The 9,977-nt window shown below is 28.8% G+C and overlaps 1 long non-coding RNA gene across 2 annotated transcripts; it reads right to left on the bottom strand.

Annotated features, from left to right (window-relative positions):
* Positions 1–4,931: 4,931 nt before the first annotated feature.
* LOC136796633 (uncharacterized) lies at positions 4,932–9,302 on the bottom strand. 2 transcript variants are annotated; one of them, XR_010844385.1, is made up of 4 exons: positions 9,177–9,302; positions 6,762–6,873; positions 6,550–6,683; positions 4,932–6,112 (listed from the first exon to the last, which is right to left on the bottom strand). It is a non-coding gene; the product is annotated as an uncharacterized lncRNA (long non-coding RNA). The 2 variants fall into 2 exon arrangements; XR_010844384.1 differs by lacking the exon at positions 4,932–6,112 and having other exon boundaries at positions 6,443–6,683.
* Between the last annotated feature and the right edge of the window lie 675 nt (positions 9,303–9,977).

Here is a 9,977-nt window from a genome sequence, read left to right on the forward strand (position 1 = left end):
TAACATCATTAAATGAAACTGTAGGGCATTCAGTAGGTTAACGACGAAGGGTAAAGGTGATTTGATGGGATTTGTTGGAATTTATCTTAATCCTCCAATTACGACACCAATCTTCGAGGGCTGTGATATGGGATTGGAGATTTTGGGGTACAATTAATGGGTTATTATTAACAGCGAGCACACATGTGTCATCGGTATATGTGGTGAGGATAGTGTTAGGATTGGTTGGAGTGTCAGCTGTACAGACGGTGTAGAGGATGGGACCAAGGATACTACCATGAGGAACACCAGCGGACTGAGAACAGAGGGATGAATAGGAACCAATGTGGTTTACTTGGAAAAATCTATCAATGAGAAAGGAACGAATGATGAGAAAGTATGTAGGAGGTAGGAATTTACGGAGTTTGTAAAGCAGTCCCGGGTGCCAGGCACGATCAAAAGCCTGTTCTACATCGAAAAAGACTCCTGCGCAGTATATTCCGCGCTCCAAAGAAGACGAGACTACGTCCACTACACGATGACATTGCTGGATAGTAGAGTGGGATGTTCGAAATCCAAACTGGTGATCAGGGATTATATGATTGGAATCCAGGATGAGGTATAGGCGTTTCAAAATGAGTTTTTCAAGGATTTTGCCCATGATAGGTAATAGAGAGATAGGGCGATAGGATGATGGGTATTCTGGAGGCTTTTGGAGTTTGGAGATCATTTTAACTATAGATAATTTCCAGGGGTCAGGAAAATATGTAGTACGGAGTACGGCGTTATATATGTAAGTGAGGAATAGGATGGCTTTCGGAGAGAGAAGTTTTAGAATGTGGGATGTTATTAGGTCGTATCCAGGAGCTTTGCGGGTAGATAATCTTTGAATGATACTAGATATTTCAGAAGGATGAAATGATTTAGGTGGGAGGGTCATTTGGAGCGGAATATTTAGTTCTGCTTCAATACATTCAAGATGAATTGGGTTAAGGATATCAGGGTGTGGAATAAAGATTTTAGAGAGGTGTTGTCCGAATGTTTTTGATTTTTCTGCGTCAGTTCTGGTCCAGGTTTGGGATTTGGTGAGAAGTGGGTGGTTAAAATCTTTGAAATTCAGCAGTTTTTTAATGGTCCTTCATAATGATTTGTCAGTAGTGGTATGATTTTCAGTAAAGTTAATTAAATTTTGTATTTTCTGATTTCTACTTTTAGTTTGTTAGTCAATTTGGTGTAATACGTTTTGTCAGTTGGATGTCTGGTCCTATTCCACTTCTATCTTGCTTGTTGTTCTCTTAATTTAATATATTAAACAAATAGAATATACATATCTGCATATATACATATTTAGTGTACTTCCTTTCCCACATGGCATTATAAGAGGTTGGGCTTGGTCCCCTACAGTAGGGATGGGATATCGATAACGATATTATCCAAATATCGATATTTTGTCTCTGATAACCGATATTTTGATATCCATATCCAGTAACCGATAATATCGGAATATCGATATTTTTCCTTCGATAATGTAGAAATATCGGTTTCTAAAAAAAAAAAAAAGTAGATATAAATAAAACAAATATTAATAATATGCACTCCTATGTAATATAACTCTAATCGTATATTTAGGAGGAAATATTCGTGGCAATGATATTCCAATATTATTTGATCCAAATTTCAATATTTTGTTAAAGAAAATATTGAAGCTTAAAAATAGTAATTCGATATTTAATATTGATAATTTCAAATTCATTTCGATATTTGACATTTTTATAATTACTGATTTCTAACATTAGCAACAATACTCCGATTAGTTAACGAAATATCGATATTTTGTTTCAATAATTTAATATCCATTAAGATATTATCATATTTGGTAATATCGATTTGAAAGATTATAAACAATATCCCGATATAATTTTATCGAAATATTGATATTTTATATAAAAAGTCTAAAAAATTATAAAACTAAATATTGACGTATTGTTTCAATGTATTAATTTTCATTTCGATATTGGACATAGTTAATAGTATTCATATAGAAATTTATTAACGACAGTAAGATATTATTTTACAGAAATATGAGTAATTCCCACCAAAAAAAAATTATGAAAAATATAAAAATACTATTTCCATATTGTCTTTAGATAAATTCATATTCCATTCAATATTCGACATTATTATTAATATAAATATCGGAGATAAGAGACCATATTTCGATATGGTGTTTAATTGAAATATCGATATTTTATAAAAAAAAAAAAAAAAAAAAAAAATTACGAAAAGATGAAATAAGGTATTTTGATATTTCATTTTGATAATTTTATATTTGATATTTCATTTCAGTATTTAACATTGTTGATAATATCGATGTCGATGATTTGCAACGATATTTCGATATTTTTTCATCGAAATATCGATATTTGGTTTAAAAAGATTTAAAGAAGCATAAAAATAGTTTTTCAATATTTTAAATTAATAAATTTGTTTCTTTCGATATTCTATATTGTTATTAATATTGATATAGAAGATGAGAAACAATGTTTCCATATTTTTTCATTGAAATATCGATATTTAGTTTAAAAAGATTACGAAAATTATTAAAAAAAAGTATAAAAATAGTTTTTCGATATTATAAATTGATAAATTCATGATCCTTTCGATCTTTTCCATTGTTATTAATATCGATATCGAAGATTAGAAACAATATTTCTATATTTTATTTTATAGAAATATTGGTATTTTATGAAAAGCTAATAAATGTTTTATCGATATTTTATTTAGATATCTTATCCATTTCGAAATCCAAAATTTTTATGATATCGATATAGATGATTAGAAAAAGTATTGCGATAGTTTTCATCGAAATATCGATATTTTATAAAAGAAAACTAAAACATTTTATAAAAAGTTAAAAAATTTATTTTCGAAATTTTATTATGATAATTTCTGATTTATTTCGATATTCAACATTGTTGATAATATCGATATCGAAGATTAACAATAATAATCTGGTATTTTTTGAATAGAAATATCTATATTTTATTGATATTTTATTTTGATAATTTCTTATTCATTTCAAAATTCAACATTGCTAATAATATCGATATCGATGGTTATCAACAAAATTCAGATATTATAGATGGTAATATCGATATTTCGATAAAATAATATCAGAATATTGTTGCTAATATTCCATGTCGATATTACAACAACTCAAAATATCGAAATAAAGATGTAATTATCAAAATAAAATATCGATATTCCATTTTTTAATTTTCTAGTATTTTAAACTCTGTACCTCGGAGGGATACAACACTATGTCCAGTAGTAATTCACATGCTTCAGAAGGATAAAACACCACATGGTGTTCTATCCCTCTAAATGAAAGTGGACTTGGTGTTGTTTTAAAACATGCTATATCCGGTTCTAACTAGTTTTGGACATAGTGCTCTATTCCTCTAAGAAATATGAGAAAAGCTGATTTTAACTCTGTAATAAAGTCAATATGGAAAAAAATGGACATAGTGTTGTATCCCTCCGAGGTACAGAACTAAATATCGATATTTCGATAAAATAATATCGGAACATTGTTACTAATATTTCATTTCGATTACAACAATAGGAAATATCGAAATAAATATGTAATTATCAAAATAAAATATCGATATTCCATTTTTAAATTTTCTACAATAAAAAAAAATTATCAAAAATACCGAAATAAGTATGTAATTATTAAAATAAAATATTGATATTCCATTTTTTAATTTCCTATTCAATTTTCTAGTTGTTTTATTTAAATATTGATATTTCGATATTACAACAATACAAAATATCAATATAAATATGTAATTATCAAAATGAAATATCGATATACCTATTTTAAAATCTCTATACAATTTTCTAGTATTTTTAAACAAAATATCAATATTTCGATAAAGTAATATCGGAATATTGTTACTAATATTATCATATCAATATAACAACAATGTAAAATATCGAAATAAATATGTAATTATCAAAATAAAATATCGAAATTCCTTTTTTGAAATCTCTATATGTTATTTTAGTCATTTACAACAAAATATCGATATTTCGATAAAAAAATATCGGAATATTGCTCTTATATTCCATATCGATATTACATCAATACTAAATATCGAAATAAATATGTATTTATCAATTATAAAATATCGATTATCCATTTTTAATTATTCTACACAATTTTCTAGTCTTTTTAAAGAAAATGTCGATATTTCGATAAAATAATATCGTAATATTGTTGTGTATATTCTATATCGTTATTACAACAATGTAAAATATCGAAAAAAAATATGTAATTATGAAAATAAACTATCGATATTCCTATTTTTAAATCTCTATATAATATTTGGTCATTTTAAACAATATATCAATATTTCGATAAAATAATATAATATATATAAATAATAATATATAATAAATATAAATAATATATTGGAATATTGTTCTTTTATATAATATCGATATGACCATAATACAACATATCGAAATAAGTATGTGTTTATCAAAATAAAATATCGATATTCCATTTTTAATTATTCTAAACAATTTTCTAGTCTTTTTAAACAAAATATCGATGTTTCGATAAAGTCAGATCGGAATATAGTTGCTTATATTCCAAATCGATATTACAACCGTGTAAAATATCAAAATAAAATCCAAAATCCTTCGTAAAATCCTCAATGCTCCTTATTTTGTTACTAATAAAATCATCCATAAAGACCTAAATGTTCCTTATGTAACCGATCGAGTCCGAACCCGATATCATTTCTTCCATTACAAACTCCCTAACCACCCAAACCCACTAGTTTCTAACCTTGCTTGACTAGAAAATCCTATAGAATAATTATAAATGGAATATCGATATTCATATTTTAAAATCCCTATATGATATTTTAGTCATTTTAAACAAAAAATTGCTATTTCGATTAAATAATATTGGAATACTGTTCTTATAGACCATATCGATATTACAACAATGTAAAATATCGAAATAAATACGTAATATCAATGTGTATGTGTTATTTCAGTCATTTTCAACCAAATATCGATATTTCGATAAAATAATATTGAAATAAATATGTATTTATCAAAATAAGATATCGATATTCCATTTTTAATTATTCTATAGAATTTTCTAGTCAAGCAAGGTTAGAAACTAGTGGGTTTGGGTGGTTAGGGAGTTTATAATGGAAGAAATGATATCGGGTTCGGACTAGATCGGTTACATAAGGAACATTTAGGTCTTTATGGACGATTTTATTAGTAACAAAATAAGGAGCATTGAGGATTTTACGAAGGATTTTGGATTGTAAGGACTGGATACGAGAGGAATTCGAAGGTTTAGTGGAGCCCCAAAGTTCAACTCCGTATGTCCAGATGGGCCTTATTATTGTCATGTAGATAAGTCTTTTGTAATGAGTTGGAAGTTTTAACCGTTTGTCTAGTAAGTGCTGTAATAGTCGGAATCTGCGTGCAGTTTCCTGTCTTTTCAGTCTTGTGTGAGGATTCCAGGGTTTGTCGTTTGTCAAGGTGTAGTCCAAGATAAAAAATACTGTCAAAATCTTAATTTAATGACAGAAATATTATAAAACAAAAAGTGTAAATGGGTGTACTTTTTACTTATGGAGGTTATAAATTTAATAAAAAAAAAATTGAAATCCATTCTTTGCAAAAAAACCTAAATGAACTGGGCTAGGCCCTGGATCACCTTTTCAGGCTAAAGTTGATTTACTTTAAAAACTAAGATGATATAAACCCCCAATAAACATACTGGTTATAAACTAAAGTTTGTTCCATTTAAACTTTAAAATTTTACTAATTTACATAGTTTGGTTGGGAGTAATACTTCAGAGGTATTCACTATAAGCCTAAAAATATACGGTGGCCATTTTTAAACATTAATACACTTCTTACAATTGACTTTTGCAAACAAAATCCATTAAAAGAAGTTAGTTTACAATTGCTTCTAGTTTAACTTGCAGTTTTCCAATGTTGTAGGTGAACTATACTGTATAGCAGTGTAATTGTTTCTCCAACCCCAAGGAATAGTGTCTGACTGCGGGGCAATGGCTCCGCCAACTCCCTCTGCCTAAAATTTTACAACTAGTTAAATAAATAAATAAAACATTAGAGTGAAAGCCTCATATAAATTTGAAACTGTCAAAACTTTTTTTTTTGTGGAGTAAGTACTCATTAACATTTATGCACCAAGTTTCTGTACTCATGCACTGAGTAAAAAATTACTATTTTTTTTTTTTAAATTTCAAATTGTTGAATGTAATTCAATATCTAAATTTTGCAGAAATGTTGCATTTTTACTTAATGGTTTTTAAAGATTTATTCATGCGATATGGTTCAGAATTGGCATTAATATTTACAAGAAGTGTGGTTAGGATTAAGTAATTTATACATTTTTTTAAGGTACATTTCAATGTTTTTGAATCATTTATTTTTTAGTAGTTGTGTATATAAATAACTTTACAAACATAGTATATTATATATAATTATAATCGCTGAGAATTTTACCTTACAAACTATATACTTTTAAATAATTAAATTTGTTTTTTGAAATGTAGCCATTAAAATTCTGGGTTTAATCCATCTTTTAGTGAGAAGTTGGGGTCTTGGGGACTGATGGACAAAGTTTTGCTTGAAATACTCTGCAACAAGGTTTAAATAATTTGTAAGACAAAATATTAATGATAATATGCTTAAAATATTATTTAGCTAAAACGAACCCTCCATGATCTTTGCCTCCATTACACCAGAAGCCTCCCGCACTGCACTTGGATGTGTTTGGGCAGCAGAGTCTAGCCAATTCGCTGCAGCGGATCACATCACCAATCATAACTAAAATCCAGAAAAAAAATCTTTAAAAAAATTGTTGAGTAAGTTTCTTACCTTAAGTTTTATTACTTTTAAATATTTTTAAAAAATATGGTTTTGTTTTAGTAATAAACATAACATGTTATGAATAACAAACAATAAAATAAAATACAAAATATTAAAGAATTTTATGAATAAATAAGAGAGAAAATGGTTACATCCGATTCAAATGTATGCCGAGGCCGTATTATCTTTCCCTATTGCACTATGGCTTCGTAATGTTTTCTCAGACTGTAATATTCTTGGCAGGTTAAAATTTATACTTCTTATTCCTAGCTTCAGGAAGTTGATAAGCGCTGAGCTGTCTGGTAAATCAGCCAGGACAAATGGTTTGTTGAAATAGAAAGTTCCGCTGTAATTTCTAATTAATTTGGTTATTAACAATTATAATTTAAATTCAGGGGCCTTCGGAACGTGTATTTTTCTCAGAAACTCCGATTACATTTACGCATGCGCAAACGGTTCTTCATAAATCTATTTGAAAATGTCTCATCCGATTCGGCTCACATTTATATGAAAGTTTGTTATTACTGTAGATTTTTAGTGTAATTTTTATTAATTTATAATGTGATATCAATTTCCATGAAATTTCATATGAAATAGATTATGTAATTGGTTCCAAGGAATAAGAATGATAAAAATAGTGACAAAAAACTTATCTAAAATTTTCGCTCATTTTTCACTCGGTGCTCAATATCTTTAAAGCTATCTACCATTTTTTAAAGCAGTATAAAATTTCTCTCATTAATATTCTATTATCCCTGATAGGGAGAGCTCTGGGGGAGCGTAGTCGTATTGTGATAAGGCACGATGCTACTAACTCCAAGGACCCGGATCTGAATCCGGCTGGGGAGAAAATTGTTTTCTGTTACACTGTAGCCGTGAGTCAATTCTGGTTCTGGAGTCCTCTCGGGATCCACCCAGCCTCATAAATTGGGTTAAAATATAGCGGTCTAACGTGATTCTGACCAAAACAAGGAGGTAATTTGGTCAGAATCAGGTTCGAACCTTTGGTATAGTAACAGTACTTCCCTATAAAGGTGGAGTACTGTTCAAAGGAAGTACTCTTTCTACAGTTTAGAATCTTCATGGGATTTAGTTGTTCAGAATTTAATTTTTTATAGAGAGAGCTCTCAACAACAAATATTTCCCAAAATACAGTTTTTCAAAAGAAATATTTTTTCTACTTACGAGAAATCAAATTTTTATTTCCTCGAATATCACGGAAACTAAAACAAGTGAAGATAACCATTAGAAACGACTTTGTGGTACATATACTTGCTCCATTTGGGTACTAATATTCAGTCAGTCTGGTAGATAAAAAATGATAACAAAAAGCTGGAATCTACAATTTTCACTCAGTGCACAATATTTTAAAAGCTCCATTTTTATTATTTTTAAAGTAGTTGAATTTTCTTACATTTGAGTCCTTATAGAGAGAGCTCTCTACATTATATGTTTCCAAATATACAGTTTTTAAATAATTTCTTTTTCTAGTATCGAGGAAACAATTTTTTTTAATTTTTAATGAGGTGTAGATAGTTGACCGTAGATTAATGCTTGAAGAAGTTTGTCGGGGGGTGCGGTCAGCAAAGAACAACATAAATAATAAAGGGCTTTTGTTCTATAGCCCTGATGAAGACCTGAAACTCAGGTCGAAACGTCGGCATAAAATAAATAAATATGGTTTTGTTTATTTATGTTGTTCTTTGCTGACCGCACCCCCCGACAAACTTTTCAAGCATTTTTTAATTTTTGTTCCTCATACATCATGGAAACTACGACAAGCGCAGATAATCATTAGAAATGAGTTTGTGGTATATTTATCTAGCTTCAATTTGGATTCTAATAGTCATCTGTAAGTCTGATAGACAAACAATCGACATAAAATAGTGGCCAAAAAACTATAATCTCAATTTTTCTCTCCAATTTTCACTCAGTGATAAATATCTTTAAAGCTACTTTTTTTTTTCTTTTTTTTTTTTTTAATGTAGTATAAATTTTCTAGCATTTGAGCTCTTATAGAGAGAGCTCTTTACATTATATATTTCCAAATATAAAGTTTTTAAAAAGTTCTCCCAAGTCCCAGGAGAATGGAAATTAGTTCATCGTGTGACTCTCCAGTTTATAGTAGTTTGAAAACTATTGCTAAATATAAATATTAATAAACAGTAATTATAAGGGGTGTAACCAATTATTTAATCTAAATTATGATATATCTATAATATGTTATAAAATATAAATATGTCGTAATTGTTTATGAGTACCTGGAATATTGGGATCGCGCCCAAAGATCGGGTTAATGAGTACAGCTGCCACCAAAAGCAGGTACGCGGTCAACATCTTGTTTCTTCGACTAAATTAATCAATATCAATAATCTCCAATATAAACAGCTTGTTTTCCAATCTGTTTATCTTAATGGATTACAGCTGGTTAAAGGTTTATCCTAGTGGATTAAGGATTTGTTCAGGAAAAATATCTTAAAATTTATCTGTGCCTAATTGTAAATCTGTTTCCATCAATGGATTCTTATATAAAAATGTTTGGAAAAAAATGGTAAAATTTTACCTCTTCCTGGGGCGCGTATGGAGGATTTTTCAATATTGCCATGGTATATTTTAAGGTTTATGGTCACTTATGTTCCGGACGTCAGAAAATCAACATCGCAGTGTAGCATTTCATCTTTTGGAAACAATAGAGCTGCTGTTTTGTGATAGTTATCGAGTGTCCGAGTGCTTCCGAGAACTGACGCCTGCTGCAGTCTACGGCAGCTAAGATTATTCTCGATTTTATTTTATTACTGTCTTCTCTTAACATGTAATTAGTATTCTTTTATTATTAAAGAAATGACGAACTATTTTATAAATAGTTGCAAATGTTAACAACTCTTTACAAGCATCCCAGTGGAAGAATGTATAAGGTTAGTAGAAGAAAATTGGGAAACCATTGTTAAAAATACTAACATAAAAGAAAAAAAGTTGTTTATTGAAGGTTTGCAATTATGTATCAAATATAATTTTTTTAAATATGATGGTCAATTTTTTAAACAAATACAAGGATTACCAAT

The sequence above is a fragment of the Halyomorpha halys genome, unplaced genomic scaffold (genome assembly GCF_000696795.3).
Source record: "Halyomorpha halys isolate HHAL.00 unplaced genomic scaffold, Hhal_1.1 Scaffold691.1, whole genome shotgun sequence".
Lineage (NCBI taxonomy): Eukaryota > Metazoa > Arthropoda > Insecta > Hemiptera > Pentatomidae > Halyomorpha > Halyomorpha halys.